The following is a 14,208-nucleotide window of genomic DNA, read 5'->3' on the forward strand; positions in this document are numbered from 1 at the left end:
TCAGGTGTTTTGTAGACAAAACAAAACACCCATTTTCCAGATCCAAAAGTTTTGTATACAAAACAAAATGTCCCTGTTTCGGCTACAAAACGTTTTGTTGTTTCGGACCTCCATTTTGTGGTGATCTCTGAGTCAGTCTCCATTTTGTGTTGGACATCTCTTTGAATTTCCCACCCTTCCAGCCTTCTGATCGGTGACCTAAATCATGGGCTGACCTGCTGACAATTCCCTCCTTGTTACCCATTGGCTCTTTTGCTTCTTCCCACTCTTTACTGATCCCACATTGGCCAGGGGAAGGGTTGCTAACCCATGGGGTGCTGGGTTCTGCTGTTTCTGTGGTGTTCTGAGTGTAGATTCTCTGGTAGCATATGAGAGTGGATTCTTGTTTTTCACTGAAAATCTCATATGCTACCAGAGAATCTACAATGAACACCTCAGAAACAACAAAACCCAGTACCCCACAGGCTTGTGGGTGTGGGGGTGGTTGGCACCCTATGTGCACTACACAGCCCCTAACTCTGGGCAACCCCAGTGCCCCCCAAGTGGAATTATGGGGCTGCTGAAACCTCCATTATTCCCCATGGGAGAAATCTTAAAGACACGTAAACTTCAACAGACCACAAAAGATCAGCCCTTTGCCCAATTCCTTTGAAATAATTCTGGAAGTTTCCTTGCCCCCATTGGGCACTACCACCCACCACACTCTGCTCTGGGTCATCCCTTTCCCCTTGATTTGAAGCGATACATTTGCTGGAATCCCCATTATTCCCTATGGGAAAATTCTTAAAGATGTGTAAACTTTAAAACAAATTCACCAAAAATATCAGCCCTTTGCCTAATTCCTTTGAAATTTGGGTGGTAGTTTCCACCCATTGGACACTACCACCACCACCCACTCTTTTTGCCCTGGGACCCTTTTTAAAAATCCAAATCAATTCAGATTCAGATTTGGAAAATTTGGCTACAAAACAAAACAGGGCTGATTCGCAGAGGCGTACCTAGGGAAAATAGCACCTAGGGCAAGCACTGAAATTGAGCCCCTTGTCCAAACATCCAACACACATCTTTCAGATAACTTTACCATAATATCAGCTGAAAAATACAAGTCAAGCTCGTTAATCTTTTAATTTTTCAAAAACAATTTAGAAAACTACAAATTTCAGTATGCTGGGGCTCATGAAATACCCAAATACTATGTGGAGGTATACTTGGAAAACTAATGTCTAATTCTCTACTATGCATTGTAGCATCACTATTACATAAGTTTTTAAAAGAAATGGAGAATTTGACTTTTCCCTATTTACTCTGAAAATAATTAAAAGATATGCAGAGTAAACTGTGTCACTGCTTGGAATAAATTCTAGTATTTCAGAAAGACAGTTAAAATGAGAGAAAGAGAGCAAGAAACTCCCAGTGGGCCTTAATACTAAGGCTAATTAATACTAATTTCACACTGATTGAAAGACAAACTCACCATAAATAGCCATATTATTAAGACATCACATTTAACTCACTTATAACAAGAAGCAAAGAGCAAATGAATACAATCCTAGCTCATAAGCTTCAGCTCATTATTCACAAGCCCTGATTCTCTGTACATAGTGCCAAACTGAATATGTGTACAGTGACTTATATTAAATAAATAAATAAATAAATAAATAAAATACCTGTAGCCCCTAAAGGCTGTAGGGTGGGTCTGCAAAGGTTCCCGCTCCCCTCGCTGGCCTCTAGGGCTTTGCAGGGACCATTTGAGCATGTGTGGTGGCCATTATATAATCTGCTGAAAACAAAATGGCTGCCACACATTTATTTATTTATTTTGCATTTTATTTATTTATTTTGCATTTGCTCAAATGGCCTCTGCGAGACCTGGCATGGGGGCCTCACAGAGGCCATTTGAGCATGCACAGTGGTCATTTTGTTTTCAGTGGCCATTTTTTTAAAAATTAATTTTTAAAAATGGCGCCCCCTTCAAGCGGCGCCCGGGGCACGTGCCCTGCCTGCCCTACCCCTAGATACGCCCCTGCTGATTCGGATTCAGAAAATTTGGGTACAAAACAAAATGGGTATGTTTTGATTAAGATACAAATCGAAACAAGAAAATTCCAAAATGCACACCCCTACAAGCAACATCTTCATAGTTTCTCTCCTTTGCCACAATGAGAGAACACTGGCAGTTAATGGGTAGAATTATGACAATAATTGGCTTTAGACAATGACATGAGAAAGGGACATTTATGTACCACTGGCGGGACCAGTACACTAATGAGGGGGGCACAGAGGGGGCAAAGTGCATTTCTGGGTGGGCTAGCTGTGCCTCACATGTTAGATTTCTGAAACAGAAATGGGCGGGGCAAGTGGTGGGGGAGAACTACTTGTCTGATGGGGCTCTTGCCCCCATTTGGAGCCACTCTTGATAAGTACAGTACATGGAACATGTACTATAAGATTTCCCGCTTCCCCCCCGCCCACCACATATTCTTCTTTTAAGACAGCTTTCTTGTACCTCTCTCTCACCAGCTCCTTATGAAATGAACAGGAGTGCATAATCAGCTTTCGCACACCGCACGTGTTCGTTTCAGTTGGACCAGCATAGGAAGAGGTTCCTGTGGGTTGTTTCTGCTGTTGATTCATACGCCATTGGGTGGGATATTTTGTTTAGCATAATTAATATTCATCTCAGCTAAATATCAGCCAAGCTCAATAGTTGGCAAACATTTTGGATCAAAATGCTCTCTATGTTTAAACTGTTTGAGATTGGTGGGCCAACAAGCACTAATGTTGAGAGTTTAACTGCCAAGGTCTTGGGAGTAGTCATCTGGAAAGAAGTAGAGTATACTGAGAAGGATTACTTTGAATAAAAAGTTTGCAGAGCAAAAGATGAGAGATATATGGGCCGTAACTGGGCACACTCTTGCTATGTGCATTCCAGACTATCTCTGGTGTTTGTATTGGGATATGGGTGGGTGGAGGGAAAAGTGCCATTTTTAAAATCCATTTATCTGAACAGACATCCCATGTTTTGCTCTGTTTCCCATTTATGTGGCTGTTCCAGACAGAAAGGGCAAAACCATGTGTGAGATGGGAAACCTGTGATGTGATATCTCAACTTTAAAACAAGACAAAACAAAACAAAAAAAACCACCTTAAAGTAGCTACAAAGAATATTGACTGAGCAATGACATTGACAGTGGGGGTATTTTACCTTTTTTGTCTTTGCCATTTTCCTGATCTAAATCTCCCCCACCCCCACCTATGTTGCTATTAGCCCCACTGGGGAAAAAGCAGGTTCCTGTAGTGAGTGAGTGAGTGTGTGTTCCTACAGTCAGGCCAATGGCAGCTTCAGGAGGCATTTGGATCAGGAAAATGGCACAGTGGGAAAGAATTAAAAACATTCTCTGCCAATCAAAACTGGAGCGCCCCCCCCCCCACCAAAGTCCCTTACTAACTGAGCAAAGAGGCACCTTTTAATGTGGTGATTCTCTTTATTTAGCAGGGAGAGAGCAACTGTTCCTTTCCAGCCCCAGCACAGCATCTCTCCAGGCTGTTGCTGGTGTCTCGCTTTGGGAACTTTTGTTGCAAAGCGGTATATAAATATTCATCATATATTCATCGTAATACTCTGCAGCTGATTTTAACCTTTTAAAAAAAGTTGGGACATCTGATCATAGATCTGTCAGGTCTGTTTAGGCCTTAAGCCAGCACTAGGAATTAGAAAGCATGATAATAGATCTGCTCCTTTTAGACTGCCTCTTTCCTGTGGTTGCTGCTTCAGCATGACTGCTTTCCACACTGCCCCAATAATGGTTACGATGGACAAACCATGTGGGTGGCAGTGTAACACCCTATATATGTACCCATTGGCCTCCCATATGTACAGGAGGCCAATAGCATTAGCATGGACAGTAACCACATCATCCATTGGTCTTATGTGGTCCCTGCATTGCATATGTTAGCAAAGTGGTTAACAGTGTGGGAAGCATCAACCACTCCGGCAACACAGAAATGGGAGCTGAAAGCTGTTTTGGTTTTAATCTATTCAAAATCGGTGTCAATTCTTGATGGGGTTTTTTTTGTCTGAAATGTTTAGAAGTGTTTGGTCACTGTCAAATGGCTCTCCAGTCTCCTTTTCAGACATTAGTAGCATATACAATGAACACGTGTGTAGGCGTGTGGGGGAGGGTGTGGCATCGCCACGTTCATTTTAAGGTCTGAAAAGACCACTGTACAACCATGCATCTGAAGGGCTCTCTCCACATATTCAGGAACCCTACAGGGTTGTGTCTGTGGAGCAGTGGTGGCTGGTGCAGGTGCCACTGGGGCAGCAGCAGAAGGCACCTTTAACGGTAAATTAGTAGGTGCTTACCTCTCCTCCTGCCACACCTGAAAGCTGTTCAGAGCAGCGGTGCACCACCCAGCAACCACTGTGGTGGAGGATTGGCTCCTCCACACAGCTGGCGGAGGCCATTTGCATGGCCAGCAAATGGCCTCCAAACATGGAGGCCAGCTGAGTGGCAGAGCTGATCCGCCGCTGCAGCGGTGCTGGGCAGCGCACCGCTGCTCTGAACAGCTTTTAGGTGTGGTGGGAGGAGAGGTAAGCACCTACTAATTTACAGTGAAAGGTGCCTCCCACTAGCTGCCGTTGATGTGGAGGTCTTTTCAGAGCTTACAGTGAAGTTCTGTAGGTCTAGGATTGCATCTTCCACCACCCTGCCCCCTTAGTATTTATTGAATGTACTGCCAATTTCTGAAGACAGCTAACTTCTAATGCTGTCCCTGACTGACTAAAAGGAAAACGATTTTTGTTACATTCGTTAGGCTATAGACATTTAAACTCACTCCTTTCTGTATCTCAAAGGATTGCTGCATTTCATATTAGTGAAAGTGAAGGCCAAGCTGCAGTTTTGGAGAAATTCTGATTGATGGCAATGAGATGATGTCAGGCCCACATTGAACTGAAAACAGAGCTTGCCAAGAAATTGTATTGCTGATGGGTGTTGGGGAGCGTAACACATTTTGGCTAAAGATTCTGATATTTTCAGAACATTCTGTTCCTTCAAATCACATACGATTTTCAAGTTTGAAAAATAAGTAATCAATGTTTGATGCCTCTTTAAGTATAGACTCTTAACAAGTTGTTCTATGCAGTGTGAGACGATTAAATTGCAAAATAATTTTCAGATAACAAATGGAACAGTTTTAAAGTGGTTAGTTAGCAATAATACCAAGTTAGTTAGATGATCAACATGTCACATTGAGCCTTTCAAGGAGGCACTTACTCAAGTCTTCCTACTTGCTCTTCATTTATGCCAGTTTTCAGGTGTTGTATATGAACATATTGCAAAGTATATCCCAGCCCTGTGATGGAGTAGCCTGCCTATGTTGCCACCTGGAGTGTTTGTGCTTGTGGACGTACATCACTGTCACTTCATTCTCAGGGAGCAGAGCACTTAGTGCCTGTCCTGTCATCCCATCCCTTTTTCCTCCTGCTTGCCAGGAGGTTTTACAGACAGACCTTTATGCTGTGGGCTATCCAAGGAGCGAATCTACTTCGCAGCAGTTTCGAGACAGTTTAATCTGGGAGATTAGGTGGAGCATTCACATAGCCCTCGGCTGTTCCCCTACGCACATCAAAGACAAGCGCTGGCACTTAGCAGAAACATCAAGTTTTTCCCCCAAAAGCCGCTGGAAATAGAGGATTGTTTTAAGTCAGACATACCTCAGGTTAAGCCAGAATTTGCAGCCTCCCTTCGGGGGGAAACAAAGCGCTGTCTGTCCTGGTCCCTGATAGCACGCAGGGAGGTCTGGTTAAATCCAGCAAATATGTGGACTGGTATACTCCAATCAGGAGTGGATTCGGGGGGAAAGCCCTATCTGTAAAACCTCCAGGTGGGGGTAGCAAGGAACAGAGTGGGAAGAGGGAATAGCCCTGTCTGACTTGTGTTGCTTGACATGCTGAAAAGCTTGGGATCAGATGTTGTGGCATCCCTGTTGCCAGGCAACTCCATAGCCGAAAAGGTGACAGGAGGGGTGGGGCTGCTGCTTGGAGAGGTGGCGAGTGAGAAGCAGCACAGGCATGGAGTGGCTGCGATCACGGGTGCGTCTACACCACAGTCTCTATGGTTGCCGTTTGAAAATTGGCATGAAACCACAGAACTGGTCTTGTGGTAGCAAGCATGACTTGTCCCCTTAGCTAAGCAGGAGCTGCCCTGGTTGCATATGAATGGGAGACCGGAAGTGTGAGCACTGCAAGATATTCCCCTCAGGGGATGGAGCCGCTCTGGGAAGAGCAAAAGGTTTCAAGTTCCCTCCCTGGCTTCTCCAAGATAGGGCTGAGAGAGACTCCTGCCTGCATCCTTGCAGAAGCCACTGCCAGTCTGTGTAGATAATACTGAGCTAGATGGACATATGGTGTGACTCAGTATATGGCAGCTTCCTATGTTCAGGATCGGACATAATGCTTCGGTGGACAAACTGGAGGTCTCAACTGCAAACCTTTGTGCACACTGAAGGTTCAAACTGAAGTTTGGCAAGGCAAACCACAGGTCGCTTTTGGCTCAAAACCGCGGTTTCATCCATTCAGATTTAAGGGAGTTCCAACTTCTGTCCCCTCCGTATTATTTCTGAATTAGGTTTTGTATTACCTCTGAATTGGGCCTGTATCATGTGCTCTCAGATCATGTTCTGGGACCAGCATCCAGCTACCTGTATTAGAGCAGGCTTTAATTATTGACCTGATCTGTGCGTTACAAATACTGTTCACAAGGAAAAAATAACGTTTCTCATCCTTTATTTTGCAAGTGAGAGGCCATGCACATTCTAAGGACTGGCTAAATGTGTGGTGTGATTTAAAACATACATTTAGGGAAATATGGTAATCATTCCTCCATCTTTCTGTGGTAGGAATTCTACTGAATAGGCCTTGAAGGAAGAACAAAAACCAACCTGCTTCAGGTGGTGGTTAAATAGGAGTCCACCCACCTGATGGCAGATTCAAAAGGAGCATCACCACAGTAGAGTGGTCAGGAAAATTGTCATGTGGTGACTTTTTCTTTTTAAGAAATTCTTGCTAACGTTAATATAGAACCGTGTACCACAGAATGATTCCTATGACCAGGACAAATAATCTCCCAGAATGTGGGTTTCAAATCCATGTTTAACTTCTCCTGTTAATTCTAGCTCATGGCCACCTAGTGTTCAGTCCTGCAACATGCTAAGGTCTAATTATCTGCAAGGGAATGGAATGAGTTAACCCCTTGGAACTATTGCCCCCGAGGGCATTATGTTGTGCTTGTTAAAATGAATTGCATAGTTCCTGTTGGTTTGGCTTGGTGTTGTTGTTTTTAAAAGGAACAGCTATGCTGAGGAAGATTTGGATTGAAGAACACAGGGTTTGGCCCTGTATCTTTATGGCTGGTTATTATTACTGTTCTTTATACTGAAAGCAAGTGTTTGAAGATAAATCTGCTAACTCCTAGCAATGAACAACTCTAAATTGCCTCTTGGACAGCTTCCATTGTAAAATGTGTCCTTTTTCATTCCTATAAAATGTTTCAGGCCTGAATCACAGTGCTTTAACACAGTCATTCAAGGTGCTGTATTTAATTTCAGAATTAGGAATCTACTGTATGAGTCCATATTTTAGAATATCTTTTCAGCAGCACAACAGAAAGAAGATCCAATGACTTGCAAAATGTTTTAATTGTGCTCTTTTAAAAAGTGAGTGAGAGAGAGAGAAAGAGTGAAATATGAATTTAGGCCAGCTATTATAGCACAGACTCTAACTCTTATTTATTTACATATTTACTTATTCATTCATTCATTCTATTTGCACACTGCCCCAAACTACCATCTCTGGGCAGATCACAGCAACACAAAACACATTAAAACAGAAACTAAATCCTTACAACAATTTAAAACCACAAGTCTAGTTAAAAAGCTTGGGAGAAAAAAATAACTCTTTAAGGACTTTTAAAAAGTTGTCAGGGATGGGGAGGCTCTTATTTCAGCAAGGAATGCATTCCAGAGTCTTGGGGCAGCAACGGAGAAGGCCGTCCCTGTGTAGCCACCAGACAAGCTGGTGGCAACTGCAGGTGAATCTCTCTGGATGATCTCAGTGGGCAATAAGGTTCGTATTGCTTGCTTGATCATAATTATAACATAAATTAGATATTTCCATGCACTAATCTAGCAACCCAAATATAGCAACCCAAACAGATTGTAAGCTGTGTACAGATGGCAGATTTCCAGTAATTTGAAGAAAGTAATTATAGAACGATAATTGCCTGTGTTATACATGGTCACTTGTGCTATACAGATACTATCATGGTTTCTGATCACACCAGTTCTGAAGCATTATATAAACCTTCAAATTCTATTTGATTAGGAGGATGGAGCAAATGAGTGTGTGCTTTGTGGGCAATGATGGCTCTCTCATACAAATGAAAAATATCTGTACTGAAAAACTGTTGCCTCTGCTGTGACATGATATTGCAGAAAATGTGGCAGCTGTTTACACTCGATTTCTCTACTAAGGTTCCTTCTGAGACCATTCAAATGCATCATCATTACAGAATTGCCCTCTGGTTGGTCGTGAATAGAATATATGTGTGGTGTTGTGGCTCAATTTGACTAAAAAGTCAAAGCACCTTTGTTGCTCTGGGTGGACAATGGAATTCCACATTTCATCTGATGCTTGAGAAATTATTGAGAGCAGGTTCAAATATTTTTTAAACAAGGACAATAATAGGAGTTTTAGGTCTTCCTAATATACTGCTTGCTTTTTGGTTTTTATTGTAATTGAACTTGGCAAGACTTCATGATAGATCAAACCTCATGATAGATCATGATGCTCTTCTGAATCATGTGTGGTTTAGATTCTATTCTATTCTATTCTATTCTATTCTATTCTATCTGTCTATACCACCTGATATATGCATTTCTAGGTGGTGTACAAAGTTAAAATATAACATAGAAAATAGAATAAAAACAGTTAAAATGTATTTTAGATCTGATACTCCTCCAGCCTTCTATATTAAAAGCATATACTGGCACTATCCATCCAAAGACAGATGCTTGTATGGGCCAAAGCATGTGGCATTAAAATGTAGTTTGATCCTTACATGCGTTCTGTTTGAAGTTAAATATTAGCCATGTGGACCCCTGATTTTTATCAGCACCATGGCAAGACAGAGGGAATCTTTAACCCCTTTTCTTCCATCATGGTCCTGATTTGGATTGACGCCTGCATTGATACTTTTCCATGGTGGGAGCTTCACTTCCAGGTGAAACACCCACCGGCAGCAGGGTGGCAGACGGAGATTAGGATTATGGCAGAGAGGATGAGTTAAATTCTTACTTCACCCTTGCTATAGTCCCATTCCAGCTTTCATGTCCCGTAACATGGTCTAAGGGGATATGAGATAGCCACACTTCTGAAGCAAAGCAGGTCCTGGTGTGTTCAGTACCTGGATGGGAGTCCCATATATGCCACCTTTGGGGATAGGGCAATAGCTCAGTCAGTGGTAGAGCATTCGCTTGCATGGAGAACATCCCATGTTTAATCCCTGGCACTACCAGCTAGGACTGGTAGAAATTCCTTCCTGAGAAGCCACTGCCAGTCACTGTAGCCAATACTGAGCTAGATGGACCAATGGCCAGACTCGATATCAGGCAGCTTCCAATCTTGTTTTACCCTAGAACTCATTGAATTCAATGGAAAAATTAAGCATGTGCTTAAATATCATGAACTGTAGTTGGTTATTATAAGGGTGCATCACACACAGAGAGAGTTGCAAATCACCCAATTATGGTATCTCCTAGTATTTAAGTGGGTTCAACCAGGCCCAGAGAAAACACAAGTCCAGTATATTCACAGCCTGGCAAGGCAAAGATTATGTGGCATTTACCAATGTAAGATTCTTCTCCTATTAAGGAAATTATTTTGTTTTTCTGCTTCACTTGGATGTGAAATTGCAATGTAGCTAGCAACACACTGATAAAGAATGGCAACAAAGCCCATTTTACTTCCAAGTGGTCTCAAATATAACCTTTCACTGTTTGTCTAGGGTCAAACAGTCTGACAGTTGGCAAGGAAGTTCTGGGTATCAAGGGCTTGCCAGATTTTGAAGCTCTGAACTAACTTGTAAGAGTAATCTTACAAGGTCATGGGCATTCCTTATTCAGAATACTTCAGCACCATTAATCCCCATCCCCTTTTATGATATTTCAGGTTCACCTTAAGAAACAACTGACCACCTGGAGGTCAGCACTGGGGGGAGCGGCAATTTTTGATGATATTTCCAACCCCAGGAAGCCCTTTGTACCATCTGAGAATATGTCCCCAAGGGCTCCTCGGTCCTCAGGAACATATTTTCAGGTGGCACAGAAGGCTTCCTGGGGAAGGAAAGGTCACCAAAAATTGCCCCTTAGCTGGTGTACCAGTGCATTTAGTTGGGAAGTGCAGTTAGCCTCTTCTCTCACTACACAAATACTTCCTTGCTTTTTATGTCAGCCTCTGTTTTAACTTTTGTAAGCTACCTCAAGTTCCTTGGAAAGTAGATGGGATAGATTCCTAAATAAATAAAAGCATAGGCCAGCTAGAATTCCTAATAATAACTACAGACTGGTTACAGTACTTTATACTGAGCCAGGCTGAACACAACCTCTACAGCAATTTAAACTTTTGGCCCAAACTGATAACATTTTTCTGTCTCCATACAATGGAAAGAGATCCCAGCAGTGCCCCTTGTGGCTGGGAATGATGGGAGTTGTAGTCCAGCAACAGCTGGGAACCTAAGTTTAGGAACCACTGCCTTAGAAGGTGTGATGAGGATGTTCCTGGATCAGGGCATATTCTGATCACTGATGTGGAGGCAGGCTGGACTGCGGATGGCGGGGAAGACCTTCGTTACTGCAGACCAAGGTTTGCCCACACTGACATTTGGTAATTAACTAGTTAGTTAGTTGTTGCAGATCCTTGTCTTGCCTCTTCATGATAATATTTAAATGATTTTTAAATTGTAAACTGCTCAGAGACACAAGTTTTGGGCGATATAGCAATATGTTAAATAAATAAATATAAATAAATGGCTAAGTCTGGGGTCAATGCTATGACATCTATAGCAATTGCTCAGCAATATCACCCACTCAAAACGGGTGCATTGTACCAGCATTTGCATGAGTGAGAAACATAGGCTTAACTGGGGGGGGCAGGGGGGGCATGTGCCCCGGGCGCCATTGGGGTGGGGGCGCCATACCAGTCCCTGCCACCCCCACCCCATTGCCCACCTGCCCAGCCCCAGGGCCCCTCAACCACTTGCCTCCAGCTCCGGCTGATCGGCAAAGAGGCCTAGGATTGGCAAGGCCTGCAAACTGCAGAGCTCTTCTCTCCCCGCCTCTCAGCTGATCGGCGGGTGGGTGGGGCTTCCAGAGAGGCCTCCAAGTAGGCCTCCCTGAAGCCTGAACTCGAGTAGGCCCCAAGCAAGCAAGGAAGGAGGAAGCAGGCAGCAGACCCTCTGCCCAGACCAGACCATCCAGAACAGCTATTGCTAGGTAGGCTGTGAATTCCTTTTTGTGGTTACCCCCATATATAGGGATCTGCTTGCCATAGGGCTTTGATATGGGGGTGGGGGTGGGGCGAGACTGCGAAGTCTCTGAATATTTAATTTAAAACAGACTGGGAAATGTGCTGGCTTTAAAAACAAAAACTATCTAAAAAGGCCTATAAGTGGCTTGTTTCATGTCAGAAAATTACAAACACTTCTGGAACAAGTATATTTTATTTATTTTCATTCATTCATTCATAAATGCACTTATGTTCAAGTTATTTTGCAATCCAGAAGGTCTGAGTGAGAACTGTGAAGCATGTGTTGTGATTTTATTTTATTTTATTTTATTTTATTTTTCTTGTGTGTGAACTGCTCCCCAATAACTTGCAGGGACTTCAGGGTAAATCTGGCCAACATGTGAATGCAGCACCTCTATTCCAGAGGAGATGTGTGTTAAAGGGCTTTAAAAGCCTGGTGTGAAAAGACTCCTGGAATCAAACTTTACTGAATTTGTTCAGAATTCTGAGAAAACAAACATAGGCTCACCCTGCATGGTTGAAAGTATCATTTGCTAATCTGCAGCAAGGGGTCCATTTTAATAATTAGCATTGCTAGTGTGTTCTAGGCATTAAAAGTAGCACAAATATATAGTACTCAATGTATATCACTATATACTATGACGTGTGCATGCGTGTATTCAGTGAAATGTATTTCCAAGTAGCATACTTATTATGAAATATCAGACTTAAATCCTTGGGGGCCTGGGATGTGTGGAGGCCCTGGACTTTGAGGGTCTGGGGGCCCATTTTGAAATCCTGTCTCTGGACCCATTCCAACCTTGCTATGCCCCTGGCGGAATAGTTACATATGTATTGATCACTACACATGGGTTTCTGCACAGCACCTGCACAGAAGAAACTTCCATGTAGAAAATGTGTCTCTTGTAAATTGACCCTGAATTTTCCATCCATGACTGGGATATCTGAGAGTTAGAGTCAATAATAGAAGAACAGCACACTGCTTGTGACAGGAAGGGGCAAATTACAATGATTTCTTAGTTTGGCAGGGGCTGGTTTTGGCCCTGGCAGAACTTGGCTGTCTGCTCCTGTTGCAAATTCCTCTGTCTAGTGTAGCAAACTAATGTATCCTCCTCCCTCTTGGTGTCAAAGTAAGCACTAGTGTGGTGAATGCACATATACCCCATCATGAGCCAACAATCTTCATAAGACAAAGGCTGGCAGGAATCAGTCAGTGGTTTATAGACACACACACACCCCACCACCTTCTTCTTCCCCTATTTTGCTAGTGGCTATTTGGGCAGGTTATCCTCTAGGACAAAGTCATGTTTTTTAAAGAATGAGAGGAGACAGAGAAAATGACACTTGGAATCCTCGCATAACTCCTGAATGTTGTTCTAAGTCTTTTACAGAGATGGCTCATGTTTTCAGGTTTTGATCAACAGCCATGTCTAGATGGTACAGTGTTCCTTTTAACGGGGATTTCAGATATTGCTGACTACAAGTCCCATCATTCCTGCTTGGACAGTGGCGCAATTTCAGTGCTTGCCCTAGGCGCCATTTTCCCTAGTTACGCCTCTGAATACCTGTCTTGTCTTTTCCATTTTGGGACAGAAAACCTATTACTATGTTTAAAAGCATTTATTTTCTGGCAATGAGGACTGCAAACTTAGGCTGTTGGTGTGCAAGACATTTCTTTAAAATATATATTTCTAAAGAGCCTTGTAGCCTCATGTTTCCTTTTTCCTGTCCCAGTATACTTGCACGGATGCAGCCCACAACCCACATTTGACTATGGCTGTGACACATTTCCATATTTCCGGGGGTGGCGGGGGGCGCACGGGGGGCGGGGGCGCAATTTCAGTGCTTGCCCCGGGTGCCGTTTTCCCTAGTTACGACTCTGGTGAGAAATCACACTGCCTGTGTGAACTTGGGAGGAGAGCTGGTCTTGTGGTAACAAGCATGAATTGTCCCCTTTGCTAGGCAGGGTCTGCCCCGGTTTGCATTTGAATGGGAGACTATATATGTGAGTACCACAATATATTCCCCTTAGGGGATGGGGCCATTCCCCTTAGGGGATGGAGAAGAGCACTTGCATGCAGAAGGTTCCACGTTCCTTCCCTGGCATCTTTATGATACGGCTGAGAGAGATTCCTGTTTGGAGAAGCCACTGCCATCTGTGTAGACAATATTGAGCTAGGTGGATCAATGGTCTGAGTTGGTATAAGGCAGCTTCCTTTGTTCCTAAGGACTGAATAATTAAAAAATGCAGACACGATAAGGAGCAGCAGAACATGACCAATCTCCCAATGAACAGCTTTTTATTGCTAACAACAGAAACCGTACTAGCAACCATAACTGATTTGTAAAAGGAGGACATTCTACATTTCTTACCAGTTTAGGAAAAAGACAAGATATAAAAATGATGGAAGTGCTTAATGGAGCACAAGCTGTAACCCCAGTAATATTAATCCTGTGTTAGAAGAACTGAAATAAATAGTGATACAAAATGCTACTCACCTCTAGGCCCTACTTGTTCTTAATTTTTTGTTAGAAACCAGAGACTAGAACAGTTTGCATCTATATCCTTTTCTTCCCCTCAGGCCTTCTCCCATCATCTTTAATCAAAAGACTTCTAATGA

General features: G+C 43.0%; 1 protein-coding gene across 2 annotated transcripts in view; it reads left to right on the forward strand.

Annotated features, from left to right (window-relative positions):
* SYNPO2 (synaptopodin 2) overlaps positions 1–14,208 on the forward strand; it is a 163,172-nt gene that overhangs the window by 44,703 nt on the left and 104,261 nt on the right. The window contains exon 1 of one of the 2 annotated variants that reach the window (XM_053252952.1): positions 11,461–11,553. The exons of the other annotated variant lie outside the window; for it this stretch is intronic. The gene's annotated coding sequence lies outside the window, so the exon portion shown is untranslated. Of the gene's footprint in view, positions 1–11,460; positions 11,554–14,208 lie in introns of those variants that run through there. 2 annotated transcript variants of the gene reach the window in all.

This window comes from Hemicordylus capensis, chromosome 5, assembly GCF_027244095.1.
Source record: "Hemicordylus capensis ecotype Gifberg chromosome 5, rHemCap1.1.pri, whole genome shotgun sequence".
NCBI lineage: Eukaryota > Metazoa > Chordata > Lepidosauria > Squamata > Cordylidae > Hemicordylus > Hemicordylus capensis.